Genomic DNA, 16086 nt, shown 5'->3' on the forward strand with positions numbered 1-16086 from the left:
TCCATCACTTTCTCTCTGGACTGTACTTATACCATTTCAACAAGACTATTTCCACAGACCCAGATATCCATACCACCTTTGAAAATTGCAAATATGACCTGGCTCTCAAAGCAGTCCAACACTCTCAGCTCCATAGTATAAAATACTCAAATTCTCTAGGTTTAAAGTAATGTTTCTTCCTCTCCTTCAGCATATAATTGCATAAAAGTACCAAGAAAAAAAGTCATTTGTCTACTGTCTTAGGTTTAGACAGTATAGGTAAAATCAAATTCAATTTACTTCAATTTTTATGCATTTTGTGTTTTGTCCTATTTTTTTAATGTCTGCATAACTATGACATGGAAAATACAACATTTAAGCAGATTTTGTGCTATGAATAATTCACATATACATTTTTCTGAAATAGAATAAATAATGAATTTAAGAACAGCATTGTCTTAGCACAAAACAGTTAATTAATTGCCAATGCTTGATTTCAGGTGCACTGGGGTTCTGCTGTTTAAAAGAAAAAGAAAGGAAAACTTTTTGACCATGGGCTGATCCCTATATTTCCACATGTAATGCCATTTATTTGGCTTAAAGCTTTCACCCTGCTTAAACACATGTGTTCTTGAGAGGAGTGAAAAATTCAACTTCTATCATATATTTATGCCTTATTATATATGGTTTATAAATCTTTGACTAGAATAAAGGAAGGAGGTCAGAATTCAGAGAATTGAATAACTAAAAATTAGAAGAATATGGAAAGAATACGAAAGAATATGAAATACAAGAACTCAGGGTGCTCAATGCCACTAACATATACGATTGCCAGTTCTGTGTTTTTGCACTCTATGTTTCTTACTAATATCCCATATTAAAAGGATATTTAAATATAAGTAACCCCCACACCTCAAAAGTTTTTACATTATTTTTTGATGGTCTATATCTTACTTTTTCCATTTTATAATTTACAAATTTTTATAATTTCAGTGATGTTTAAAGCAATAAGAATATTTTTATTTTGAGGGCACCTGGGTGGCTCAGTAGGTTAAGCATCCAACTTCAGCTCAGGTCATGATCTCACACCTCTTGAGTTGGAGCCCCACATTGGGCTCTGTGCTGACAGCTCAGAGCTGGAGCCTCTTTCAGATTCTGTGTCTCCCTCTCTCTCTGCCTCACCCCCGCTTGCACTCTGTCTCTGCCTCTCAAAAATGAATAAACGTTAAAAAAAAGAATATTTTTATTTTTAATAAAAATAACCTAGAGCAAAGAGCGAAGCCCTAACATCCATGCCAAAATTTACACAGGGTGAGCAAAGTCACTTTCAAGTATCAAACCTAATCTCTTTCATTTTCAAAAGAAAATCTTGAAAACATGGGTTCAATGATTTACCAATTATAGTCAGAGGCAAATCTAAAATTAGAACAGATACATCCTAATTACCAGTCTCAGTAATTAGTATATATGGTATCATTAGAATCCTTCCATTCACTTCACTCTAACACTGCCTCTCATCTATCCATATCTTTGTCCCATGTTCTACATGTTGCCTCAATGGAAACATCAATAAAATATTATTAATGTATGTAATCACAATTGAAGTTGTCAAATCTGTTGAAATCAAATATCTAAGCACAGACAATAACACTGAAATCAGAGAGCCTAGTGCTAAGGAACCTACCCTATGGCTTCCATAGTCTACCAAACCATTCACTCACACTACTGTTGGAAGTGTTTTCTGAGCATATTCAAGTTAAGCTTCTAATCACAGACTTACCCAAGATGTTTCACACGGGCACTGGGAGAAGGAAGGGAGTGGGTCTTATGGGATCTTCAGATACAGTGAGAATAAAAATAAACACAGCCTTTGCTTAAAATTTGTAAAACCTTGATATAATAACCAAATAAAAATCAGATTTTGAGCATTACAGGAAAACTATTATATATCCTTAATATAATCCCAAAATTTTTACAGCAAGCTGCAAGGGGAAAGGGACAAAATCTGGGCCAGATAATCAAGGCATGAAAAATTATATGTCACAACTGATACATAATTTAGGCAGAGCTTAGGTCATCAAGACAAAATACAGGCAATATCAATCATGCCAAATTTGAGCATGTGAATGAGGGATAGCCTTCAAATATAGCTAGAGCATAATAAGGTCATAACAAGAAAACCATACAATGTCATAGGCAAGAAATAAACTGGGTCTATAGAATGAAAAACAGGTACAATACAAGAAATCCAGGAACATTGTTTGAGACCTGACACAAACAGGAGTTCCAAGTGGGGTCATGTTGAAGGGGAACCAATTCCCTAAACAAGGCATGCAAGGCACGAAGTAGGTAACTGTCTATCAAACTTGATTTCAGATGCATGGGAAGGCTCTACTATATAAAACAAAAAGGAGGGGCGCCTGAGTGGCTCAGCTGGTTGAGCATCCGACGTCAGCTCAGGTCATGATCTCGCGGTCTGTGAGTTCGGGCCCCGTGTCAGGCTCTGTGATGACAGCTCGGAGCCTGGAACTTGCTTCAGATTCTGTGTGTCCCTCTCTCTCTCTGCCCCTCCCCTGCTCATGCTCTCTCTCTTGCTCTCTCAAAAATAAATGAACATTTAAAACAAAATTTTTAAAAAAATAATAAAAAGGAAAAAAAATTACATTACCCATTGGCTGATTTTTTATTTAATATTTAACACCTCAAGCATTTGGCCTAAAGTTTTAAGCCCCCATAGAAAAGAAATCTGTTGTCAATTCTTTTCGCAAGGCACCGTTAGGATTCATGGCGAATCTCTAGTTTTTATTAGCCTGGAATCTATAGGATTAGTGAATCACACTGTAGTTACACACTGGTAGTTTCAACATAATTTTCTTCATATTTTTAAAAAATGTTTAGTTATTTATCTTGAGAGAGAAAGAGCACAAGCAGGGGAGGGGCAGAGAGAGACAGGGAGAGAGAGAATCCTAAGCAGTCTCTGCACTGTCAGCTCAGAGCCCAATAGGGCGTCTGATCATACGAACTTCAAGATCATGACCTGAGCCAAAACCAAGAGTCAGACACTTAATTGACTGAGTTACCCAGGCGCCTCCATATTTTTTTTGGTACTGTATACATGCTTCTATCATTCTGAAAGGAACAGTGAATTAATACTTATGTGTATTCATGTTTTCCTCATCTAATATCCTCATTTAAAATCCTTAGAAGAAGGCACTGTAACTTTTATTAATTCTTTCTCCTCAAAACTTACTTAGTATGGAATCTAATACACAGTAGACATTCAATATTAGTTGATCTGAACTATACTAAAAGTAATTTTGTTCAAGAAAACAAGTAATTTTTATCATGTAAATCGTATATTATTAACTTCCCTGATTGGCACAGTCTGAGAAATGCTTTTTCTTTCAATTTAGGTAAGTTATCCTCTCCAAGTTGGGTGCCATGTTTTAAATTTCACTCTCCTCACTATAGAATTAGTTGGTGTTAAGAATCCAAATTATGTTTCTACTTCTGTGTGACTTATCCTTTGTCCTTGGATGTCACTTCTTTTTTCCTAGATCTAAATTCCAGATAATGCTATTGATTTTTGTGTGTGTGATGTAGAGTGATGTCCTTTTCCCATTATCAGTAGGACATGCTATTTGAAATACTTTATAGTAAAGTAATATTTTCTGATGCAATATTGAACGAGCTACCATAAATCCTTCCTCAAATACTGTTGTATAAACATATACATATTGAAAAACACATACACACAGAGTCTCACCTGCCCATCTTTCAAACCAATAGTTTCTATTTGGCTGTGGTTCAAGGAACAATCTGTACCACTGGAGTAGAGTGAAGCCAAATGTTTTGTCTTTGTTCACAAGAGAAAGGTGATTGAAGCAAATAAGTTTACAAAAAACAATAATTTGTAAAGGTATCTAAAGAAGGTTTTGAACAATTATAACATTTTATTAAGACAACAAGTCTTTGCTAGAGAATTCTTAGATTCATGTAACAGTTTCTTCAATATTCATAAATATTTCTCTTTTTATCACTGCATTATATTAAGATATTTCAATGTGGGAAAATTTACATGAAGTCATATACAACTTGGTTGATCTTATTTCAATCAGCCTATCCTGTAGCAGTTTTTTTAGTTCCTTTTCTCTGAATAATATATTTCCCCTTCTTTGGAATATTTATTAGTAGATAGAAACTAACTTATTCCTGCCTATACAGACCACATCCTTAGACCCCTGGATGTTCTCAGTTTCTTCCAAGTAAGTGGCCGATTCCATGACCCTGCCACATGCCACAACCAACTGAAGTAGGTGGACAGTCAACCAAAACTAGGTCAATGGGAATCTGTCTCCAAGGAAAGCAGAGTTGTTACCTAGAGAGATTAGAAGTAGTCTCTGCACTGAAAGAGTCTAATATGGCAGTCACCAAGCTGCCACAAGCAACTTGAACAAAGAAATTTGAAATCTGAGGAGAAAGATGAAAGAAGCTGACCGACAAGGAGAAATGGGGATGAGAGAAAATTTTACGCCAGAAAGAGAGACAGAGAGTAACAGAAAGAAACAGAGATAATAGCTTTCTTAAAGTCTAATTATTTTATAGTTCTCGGTTCTTACTCCCGACTAAATTTCATCTGCCTTTTTACTGGAAATTAGGAAAATTTTCTAATTATCAATGTTTTTCCTCACCAGCTTAGAATTCAAGCTCATGTTTGCACTTCCAACCCAGACTCAGGCCTTACAGTAAGTACTCAAAATAATAATAATAAAATAAAATTTAAAAAAAGGGATATTGATTAAAATACATATATTTTAAAGACCGTTTGGATACTTTGGTTCCAAGAAATCAAATACATAGTCTAGAACTCTGATATAATCACCACTGAGAGTCCCTGAAATGGGATAAACATTGGGCTGATGATTTTATATTACCTCATTTTATTTTCTAACAAATCTAGCAGATATGTGCTATTTCCAGCATTTCACAGATGATAAAACTGACACTTTAAGTGGCATTAAGGTCACAGAGGCATTAAGTGGTAAAGCCAGAATACACATTCAGGTCTATGACTCCAGAGCCTGCGTTTTTTTTATATATAATTCACGTAAAGTTGGTCAGCTTTGATTCTGTGTATCCAGTTTATGATGAGATTTCTTTACGTAAAATTGTAGATTAAAACACTAAGCTAAAGACTACTAAAAATGGCTTAGAATATTTTTAATTACAAACTTGCTAAATTAATTAAGAGAATGAATTTGAAAATTAAAGGACATGAAAATCAGAGCTAGCTAATTGCTAAAGACTGAAAGAGAGTGAAAATCACTTAAATGCATCTTAATCTAATATAGGGATGTATTTTGACTGTGTCTTTTAGGGAGTAAAATGATACCTTTTCACTATCTTTCATTCCAACATTATTACCTTTTACAAAGATAAAGTTAGCAACTTTTTACTGAAAAAGTATGTACTTAGTATTCTCTAAACATGTTAGACACAAAGGAATAAATAAATACCTTTATGACAAATATCTGAAAAAGATGATTCATAGAAGTGAATATTTTTACAGCATTGTAAAAACTCACACTACAAGTAATACTACACATTTGAATAGATGTTTGTTATTAATTTAAAATAGATTTATATCTCTGTGATCAAATATTCATGCAAAATTATTACTCCATTATTTTTAATGCATTTTCAAAATTTTATCTTTTGACAAGGTTTGTGTGACACTACTTTCTACTGAAGAAATTTGCCCAAATTAATGACTCAGATAAAGCACATTCAATCTCCAAGTTTTATTTTTACAAAATAAAACCATGGAAATAAGTGTGACTCTATAATTAAAATAAGTATCTCTATTAAGCAATGTTATTTGCAATTATGCTTTTGCTGATATGTGATCAAAAGACAAAGAAGTAACCTCTCTAAAAGTTATAATTGTCATTTAAATTTTTCTTTAATATTTTTTAATATTTTCTTTTAATTTTTTTATTTTAATTTTTATTTTTTTGTTAAGTAAGCTTCATGCTCAGCCCAACATCGAGCCCAACATGGGGCTTGAACTCATGACCCTGAGATCAAGACCTGAGCTGAGATCAAGAGTCCGATGCTTAACTGACTGAGCCACACAGGAGCCCCCAATTATGTCATTTTAAACTTTAAAAATCTTGACTAGCAACTAGCAGATTAAAAATAATTTGTACAAATACAGGAAGATAATTTTTGAAACATTGCCCTCATGAAAGATTTTATAATGGAGACTAACCTCTAGTTATACATTTTAAGACTCTGAGAAAATAATTTCTTTCAAATGATTTGAAAAGAATCTCTTAAGTTTTATTTTTAGCTTTAAGTTATTTTTTGTTTTGTTTTTAATGAAAAAGAAGACAGAGATCAGTTCACTCTTTGACAGAGCTCTGTACATTAAACAAATATCAATTATAGAGAAAGTCTAGAAAGGAAAATTTTTTTAAAGAAAAGGAATCCTTAAAAATAAGATAAACATCTATGGAACCAGTAATGAAATATCAGATGTGAAAAACAGAAAGCACGGTTGAAACTTCAGGTCTACTGGGCTTTGCCTCCAGCAGTAGGTACAATAGACAGGGGAAGCAGAGATTAAAAATGCCTCATTGAGGTGCACACTGAATCCAGGCTTACGGTTTGGATCTGGGCCTGTGAAAAAGCTACAACTTTTCCAAGGAAATGACTTATATAAAGAGGCATACCTAAGCATATGGAGGAAAAAACAGAAAAATCTTCCCATTAAGGGTAGGTACCAAGTCACTTCCTAGGCTGTGATTCAATCTGAGTTCTCCCCACTATCCCCAGAAGATGTAATGCTAAACTGACAATATAAGGTCTGGTTATATACACAGGATTACAAAGACCAAATTGAGACACCCAAAACTAGACAATACGAGCACAGAGAGAGAATGAAGGGGAGACAGATGTAATCACAGATCAGCCTGCAAAACAAAATTCTAAAACAAATGAGGAAAAGAATAATAAAAGCAATACATTAAAAAAATCAAAATTCAAGAGATTGTCACTTCAGACACAGTACAAAATATCTAAGATGACCTTAAAATCTTTGTGTTGCAGATTCTCAAAGGCATAGAAAGAAAGGTAACCATGAAACACATAGGAGGGCAATATGAAAAACAATTAGTCCCAAATATCAGGTATTAAAAGTATAATCACTGAAATTAAAAATTTAACAGATTTTTATAGGTTGAAAAGGAATAGAATGAAAGGATTAGAGTATTTTCTTGTCTTAAAAAATGCACACCAAATACAGAAAAGCAAGTAAGATAAAGAGTGAAAATACACACACAAAAAAAAGAAGTTCAGAAATGGATGTCAAATTACAGATTTAGTGAGAGGATCTAATTTATCTCTAATAGGAGTGCATGAGAAAAACACTGAGGAAGTATTGGAGAAACAATACCCAAAGCGGTAAAGCTGAGAACATTCTAGTACAATTGGAAGACATGAATCTTTAGTTAGAAAGAACATGTGGAAGGACAAACAGGATAAACAAGAATCACTATATCAATGCATCGCAGTGATATAATGGTAGTAGTACAGTAATAAATAATATTAATGATAAATAGTGCATGAATAAGTAATGAAAAAGAATTTCACATTTAGAAATATATGGGAGAGAGACTCCCCTTCTCCCTATGAGGACCAATAAATTAAAATGTTCAAAATGTTCATTTTTAAATAAAGTATTAAATAAAACATTCAGAACTCCCAATAATAAACATCAAATATTAAAGGGTTTTTATCCCCTTCCTTTCTTCTCCTTTTATTGTTTTGTTTTTCTCCTGGAGCTCAGTTTGAAAGAATGGTCAATTATACTTTTAAATTAAAAAACACATTGCCATCATGTATCTCTACCTGTCCTCTTCTTATATTTTTGCCTTTCTTTCATGATCACTATTCTTATTCCCCTCATCCCATAGTTAATATGCTCAGTCTTTGCCCTTAAATATAACTTTATACAAGCCCACAGCTGGAAAGGGGTGTGATTCATTTTGCCACAGATGAATCATACCTTGAGTCTCATTCATATCTGATTTTGATATTTAGATGAGACTTTCAGCTTTGACTTTAGAATTGATGCTGGAAAGAGTTAAGACTTTTGGAGCTGCTGCAATGGCATACCTATATTTTGTATATGAGAACGACACGAATGCTATATACACAGGAGTGGAAGGGTATTATGTCCCTCCAGAATTCATTTGTTGAAGCCCTAAGACCCAATGTGATGGCAACTGGAGACAGACTTGGGGAGGTAAACAGATTTCAATGAGAAGACGAAGGTGTGACCCTCGTGATGGGGTTATTGCCCTTATAAAAGAAGAGGTGCCAGAAGGCATGTTTCCTCTCTACCATGTGAGAATACAGTGAAAACAAGCCTCTGCAAGCCAGGAAGAGAACCCTTCCCAGAAAACTGAATCTTGATCTTGGACTTACCAACCTCCAAAAACATGAGAAATAAATCTCTGTTGTTTAAGGCACCCAGTCTACAGTATTTTGTTTTGAGAGCCAGAGCTGATTAATACAAATATTTTTCCCAAGTTTCTTTCTATTTCTTTAATAACTTTTGTTTTTGATTTTTCTTTTCCTGCCCTGTACTTGAAAGATCCAATGTCTTTTGATGGTTTTAAATGCATTTATTCTTCAATTTTTTTGGGGGGGGGGGGTCTGGTCATTACCTTACCCTTCACTGTTTTCCTTCCTTCCTTCCTCCTCCTTTTTTTTTTTTTAATTTTTTTTAACGATTATTTATTTTTGAGAAAGAGAGAGACAGAGCATGAACAGGGGAGGGTCAGAGAGAGGGAGACACAGAATCTGAAACAGGCTCCAGGCTCTGAGCTGTCAGCACAGAGCCCGATGGGAGGCTCGAACTCACGGACCACGAGATCATGACCTGAGCTGAAGTCGGCCGCTTAACCGACTGAGCCACCCAGGCGCCCCTCCTCCTTCTTCTTAATTCAGCAATTATCTCTATCTTCCTGAAAGACATGATAGATATTTTAATATATTCTATCTCCCTGGAATCTCCAATACCTTCCATGGCTTTCTCCCCCAGAAAGTTCTTTTTTTCACTAGATTAAAAAACAAATGCCAGTCTAATAAAGAAAAGCTTTAATTTTTTTAAAGAAAATATAGGAGAACATATTTATGATCTTAGGATAAGGAAAAATAGTCTTAAGTGAGATCCTCGCCAAAAAAAAAAAAAAAAAAAAAAAAAATGTGAGTAATGTTAACTTTTGCATTGTGCCAAATAGGTAATGAACAGGTTCAAGTACCGATTGAATTTACTGGTTTATTTTTCCCATTATTTTGAAATTTAGATTACTATTTCTGAAAGAATCAAGTGAAATTCTACTCCAGGGGAATTACATCTTACTTTGGCAAATTTCTGACCATTTGGCCTTTAAGATCTGCAGACTAATAAGCAAGTTTTTTGAACTCCATCTAAAGTTTACTCATACTCTGTGAAGCTCAGACTCCGGGCAGCAATTACACCTAAGCCAGGAAGGCAAATAAAGCTTGATACTTCCAACCTCCTTCCCTTCTTCAGGCATACACAGGTTTTCGCAGCACGCAACTTACAGTGTGTTAAAAAGTCGCACTGGGAGCTTCCAAGTTGGTAAACGTGTAGAGGAGATTGGGGAAGAGCCGTGTGCCTGGAGAGAGCATGGAAGCTCCCCTCCGGTTCTCTCATCCCTTGTGTTCTGTGTGTCTTTCTCTGGTTATTCATTCCCAGTCTGCTCAAAAGCTCACCTTTCCGCACAAACCCCTTTATTCTGGAATGGGTGCGGCCTCCTCGAGGGTGTACAGAGACTAGGGGAGCACTACGGACCAGAGGCCAGTCCCAAAGCGGGAACTACGATTTCCAGCGGCCCCTGCAGAGGGCGCCAGTCGGACGTGTGGCGCAGGCTTGGGCGGTGCTGTTCCCGCCAATTCTCGCGGTAATCCTGAGGCACAGAGTTCCGCGCTCTGCGGAGACGGAGACGTTTGACTGGTGTTGAGCTGACCCAGCTGCTTCAACTTTGTTACCTGACGCTCTTTCCCTCCGCCCAGTACTATCGCTGGCTCCGCTATAACGAAGTGATAAAAAACTACTTTCACACCGTGAGTTTTCTTTCACACTAAAAGATGACATTTACGTTCGCTACCAGCCCTTCAACAGCCAAAGTGATCTGGAAAAGGAGATGCAGGAAGTGCACGGCATATTCCCACAGACCCAATCGGCATAATACAGTGAAGCTGGGAGTTTTCCAGGCTCAGGAAGGAGAATTTGTAGTTGACGTTGATATCACAGGCTATGAAAATGCGAGAAGTTCTGGTTCTGTAGACATACGTTCTAAGTCCCGGATCCTCATGATAATGGCCATATGCACCATCGACTGAGCACTGAAGGAGGACTTTGGATTTAAGCATTGTCTCTGGGTATGTTCTGGAAGGAGAAATGTTCATTGTTAAGTCTGTGATAAAGGTGAGAAAATGATCCTACTCAGTGCACTCTGGGATACTTGACAGTGTGAGTCTTGTAAAGGGCGGTGAAGACATTAAAAACAAAGTTCACCTAAGTGAAAGTGAATACCTTTGGTCAGAAAATCTATAAACAATTTAAAAATACTTGGAAAAATATGCCTTCGTTGATCAATATAGTCTTGAAAATAAAGAAAGCTGGGATGAGACTTTAGCACTTGCTCCTGAAACAATGCAGATCTTCCAAAAGCATCACAGTTCATTCAGCACTGGGAGCATTTCAAGAAGGTGGCCAGTGGATGTCAAAATAATATAAAATGTGACACATGTGGACCAGGCCTGAGTGCTAACGTCTCCTCCCAGCTTTCTTTATTTTCAAGACTATATTGATCCACGAAGGCATATTTTTCCAAGTATCAAGATTCCTGGAAGAAGCAATAAGAAGAAGAATAAGTGGATTGCAGATAAATTTGTAAAATTCAATACATACAATAATTCTAAGATTTCTCATATGAATACTCAGCTCTACCAATTGCCATTTATAGAGGTAAGTGAGCAGTAATATGCCTGAGACTGTAATCTCACCCCATGGATGCAGCCTCCTTATTTTTGGAGGGAATGTTTTAGGTGTATTGAGGGCTTTGTCCTTGAGTCTTTGACATTTAAATGAATTAGACCTGGCTTGTGTATTCAGTTCCTAATTTTGCTTACTAATATTTTTATTCATCAGGCTACACCCTACTTTTAGAAATCATTTTAATTTGTATCTTTTACAAAAAGTTGTATCTTTTACAACTCTTGCAAATGTAGCTCCTAACTTCTTCCCTCAGAAACAGTTGAATTAGTCCCCTGTAAAGAAGCAGCTTAGAAAAAACAGCTAACTGCACCAACATAAAGCCACTGTAAATGTCAAAATACTTGGACTTTCTATATATCTAGATACTTTAATTTTAAAGCTTTTGTTTATTCCACGTTTGACTTTGTGCAATAGATTTTGAAGTATCAGATTTCTTTTGCCTGGTTTTACAACCAATCTAGACAAAACAGTTGTTCTGGTTTGCATTCTATCTTCCGAGAAACATTGAGAAGCAAGCTATTGGGCTAGTGCTTTCCATGACTTATGAAAATTTTCCTTCCTTTGCACTTCCTTTAACATTGTTTTCTCTATAGCTACACAGTCTTTTTTTTTTCCTTTTATCTTTTGGTTTACATAAAGCAGACTAATGCAGGCAATACATCAAAATGACTTGCATTTCTTTCTCTTTTCTAATTTTTTAAGAAATATCAGACTATTGTGTAAACAAACAAAACATATCACTCTTGATTGTGGTCTGTATATGAGGATCATGAAAATGGCACAGTAAAAAACAATCTAAATCAGAGTAGATAGGTAGAAAGCCAATCAGCATGCCTTATGAGAAGCATTAAGTGAGATTTTAGCTCCACCTAGTGTCCTGTGATAGGATCACATCTTGGAAATGAAAATTAATCCACCACAGGCAAGACTCAGGCAGCTAGCGTATGGCTGGGCACATACTCAAAGCAGCTACAGTCAAAGGCATGTTACTTTGTATTTCTTAGTTACTGTACTGAAAAACAGCCATGCAAGAGAAACATTCTTAAGTCTAAGGAATTGTCCAGGGACACCTGGGTGGCTCAGTCTGTTTAAAGTGTGAGCCTCTTGATTTCAGCTCAGGTCATGACCTCACCGTTAGTGAGACTGAGCCCAGCATCTGGCTCTGCCTTGACAGCCTGCTTGGGATTCTTTCTCTCCTTCCCTCCCTGCCCCTTCCCTGCTCACACTCTCTGTCTCTCTCAAAATAAATAAATAAACTAAAAAAAAGAGAATTTTCCAAATATTTACAGGGCCAATCGGTACCAGTGCTCTTTCATATATCAGCTTTAAAAATAGGAATGTTTGCGATGATAGAAAACCTGATTTAATGAAAATAGCGAGTGGGTGATGGAAGTCAGGATGGTAGTAACACTTGGAAATAACTAAGTTCGCAACACATCTAAGGATAATTTTACATATGCACAAATAAGGTCATACTGTGCTTTATTTTGTTTCCTCTTAGTGCAAGTTGATTTCAATACAACCATTCTGGAATTGGATTGAGATAGTAGACAAAAAAACAAAGACAAAGGCTATGAATAATTCAATAAATATATTTGATTACATAACCATGGCTATATTTGCAGGAGGGGGAAGCTAAAATTCACCAAATAAAGGATAGTCTTTATTATATACCTATGGAACATTTACAAAACTTAATCATGCACTTGGATAAGAAGAATATCTTAAATCAAAAAAGTAAAGCGGTTATAGATCACGTTCTCATAATAAAACTAGAAAAAAGATTTTAAAATGTTTTATAATTATTTAGGAATTAAGAGGCACACCCAACTCTTAAAGGGAACAAAAAAATAAAATTACAAACTAAGAAACAGTAAAAAGGAAAATACTTCGTAACAACGTCTAGGGGATCTAGAAAAAGCAGGATTGAGAAAAAATTTTACCCTCGAAATACTCCACTGTTCATGAAGAAAGATAATAAGTAAAGGAATTAGTATTTATCTTAAGCTATTAGGAATGGCAATTCGTATGGAATAGGCAATTGCCTATTATGAATGGCAATCTCAAATGAGGAAAGAAAATTAGTGAAGATGTAAAAGACCAATTTGCTTAAAAACGTTTTATTAAAAAACAGTAATAGGGGCACCTGAGTGGCTCAGTCAGTAAAGCATCCTATTCCTTATTCATGGTCTCAGGGTTCAGTTCATGAGTTTGTGAGTCACTGAGTCCCCTGCTTGGGATTCTCTCTCTCTCCCTCCCTCTCTGCCCCTCCCCTGCTCACACATGTTCTGTCTCTCTCTTTCTCTCTCAAAATAAATAAATAAACTTAAAAAAAGAGAAACAATAATATAAAACCAAAACATGCCTATTTGTGTCTGGTTGAAGGGAGCAAACACAGTATTATCTCAGCAAATTTTCCAAAGTCTGACTGCCCCATGAACCCAAATCAGAGGCAATTTAGCATTTTTAATCAACACCTTTTTCAAAATGTATTGATACTCCATCTAATTTTTAATTGCCATAAGAGTTTCTTACCATCCAAGTTGGGCCCATTTTAATTTTCATATATTCCTGCACAGAGGTTAGGAGTAATTGTCCCATTTTTTCTCTACAGGGCCTGAAAGTAAATACCTTAGGGTTTGTGAGCTGGATTGTGTTTAGTGTCTGTCCTAGCTACTCAAACTGCCATTGTTGCTCAAAGGCAGCCATAAACAAGATGTAAATGAATCAGTGTGGCTGCATTCCAATACAAATTTGTTTATAAGGGGAAAAACAGGGATTTAGAGATGAACTTGGCCTATGGGCTGTGTTTGCTGACCCTGGGTTACAGTTAAATACTGATTTCAATAAGTGAATAGGCACCATGGATCTATATGTGAATATATAAACAAGTTCACTTCAAAACAAAGAACATATTCATTTTAGAATGATAATAAAAATAATAAAATAATAATTATGACAACTACTATTATAATTATCATTTTGGTGGATCCTTTCTACAGGTTAGGAACTTTAAGTAGTGTTTTACATGCAATATCTCACTTAATATCCACATCACCCTGTGAAATAGAAACTGATATAATTTCCCTTTCCAGATGGAGAAACTGAGGTTTATACACTTAAGATATTTGCCCAATGCTCTAACTGAAAGGTGGCAGTTTGGGATTTAAAGTCATGTCTGCCGAGTCCAAGTTCTAAGCAGCTCTACAGAAATACTTCGAATACTTGGAATCACGATGTCATATACCCAACACATGAAGGTATTTTTCTGGGGTTCAGGAAGCTATTGCTGAATGTCTGTATTTCTGTATTTCTCCCTTCCTACCTTGCTCCAGCATTCAGTTCTCCCTAAAGGTAGAAGTGAGCATTCCAATGCTGTTCCCTGAGTCACATACTCATGAGGTTCAGACCAAAGCATTATAATTTAGGCAGCTGTACACACCCTCTCTTGTCCTGTTGGAGTGAGCTGTGTCCAGACACAGCACATGCTTGCCCTTATAAATTCCATGGAGTAAGCTGAAGAAGCAAGGATTGTTTTAGGCCCAACTTGTCCACCTGCAATGTAATGAATAGATCAGAGACTTGAGGGTCTTGAATCCTAGGCTCAAAATAAAGGTAGAAATACCCTGCTACATTCTTCAATCCAGCTTTACTAGTAAAAATTCTGAGCCTATTTTAACACTTACTGGGTCCTTGACTGACTTCAATTGGTTCAGTTCCCAAAGATGGGAAAAGTGAATAAGTAGGCTCACTCAAACCTCCTCACTATAGGGACCATAGAAATTATAATACATTCCTGAGGCTACCTGAGAGTCCACGTTGTTTCTGGAATTTATTATGTGCCTAGAGTATACCCAAAGGCAGAGTAACTATAAAATCTGTTGAATTCTCTCCATTTGACAACTCTTTAAGAAAATTTCTTAAACAATTGCCTATAAGGAAATTAATAGAAGACCAGCTGGAACTGAACTTATTAAGTCGGGGAAATTTCAGAAGACTGTTGAATGTACTACAAGGGCCAATGGTAGACACCACTTAAATGAACTGTTTGATATGATGAAGTTCAACTACAACATGATGATTAAGTCAATAACAAGGACATTTAAGGAAGAATAGTTACCAATTCTTGTGTTTTTATGAAGTCGAAATGTTTATCCTTATGTAAGAAGAATGTAATTTGGGCACAAAGATACATTCTTTAACTGAAAAATACTGTGCCAGACCAATAAATTACTGAGGAATAAGCTCATTTTTTCACATTTTAAATAGCTCCTTTTAGATTCTAGATTCCAGGGGCACCTGGGTGGCTCAGTTGGTTAGGCATCCGACTTCGGCTCAGGTCATGATCTCATGGTTTTTGGGTTTGAGCCCTGCATCGGGCTCTGTGCTGACAGCTCAGAGCCTGGAGCCTGCTTCGAATTCTGTTTCTCCTTCTCTCTGCCCCTCCCCCACTTGTGCTCTGTCTCTCTCTGTCTCTCAAAAATAAATGTAAAAAAAAAAAATCTAGATTCTAGATTCTAGAGGTCTCGCCTAAGCCTCCGGCTTGGGACATTCATCAGAACTTTGCTTTCGTGCAATCAGGCAGAAATACACATTCTCTTGGCATCACCTAGTGAGATCACAGCCTGTCAGTTTGCACTCTGCAGCTACTAGGAAAGCAAAACTTTGGGATGTGAGAATTTTCCCCGGGTAATTGTAACAGAGGTGATAGAAATGTCTGGCACATAAAAGGTTTTTTTCTTAAATTTGAGGATTAAAACTTGCTAATCACACAACATTTAACATGCACAGCCAGAAGACAGTTGGAATTATTCCTGGTCTATCTACATAGTTTCAGTAATAACATATAAAGAATAAAGGGTTTTTTTAGGGGAAAAAACAACTGTCTGTTGTATTTGAATGTAAAATTATACCAAGACAGGTATCCTTTGCACTGTTATTTAAATATATATTCAATCAACCTTGGAGAAGTTCTGACCAGTAGATAGAATTGATTAGATGTACAACAAATG

At 36.0% G+C, this 16086-nt stretch overlaps 1 pseudogene; it reads left to right on the forward strand.

The window, feature by feature from the left end:
- Nucleotides 1–9990: 9990 nt before the first annotated feature.
- On the forward strand, nucleotides 9991–10887 carry LOC109269563 (DNA primase small subunit-like; annotated as a pseudogene).
- Nucleotides 10888–16086: the final 5199 nt, after the last annotated feature.

Source organism: Panthera pardus, unplaced genomic scaffold (assembly GCF_024362965.1).
Source record: "Panthera pardus isolate Hobbes unplaced genomic scaffold, ASM2436296v1 HiC_scaffold_10, whole genome shotgun sequence".
Lineage (NCBI taxonomy): Eukaryota > Metazoa > Chordata > Mammalia > Carnivora > Felidae > Panthera > Panthera pardus.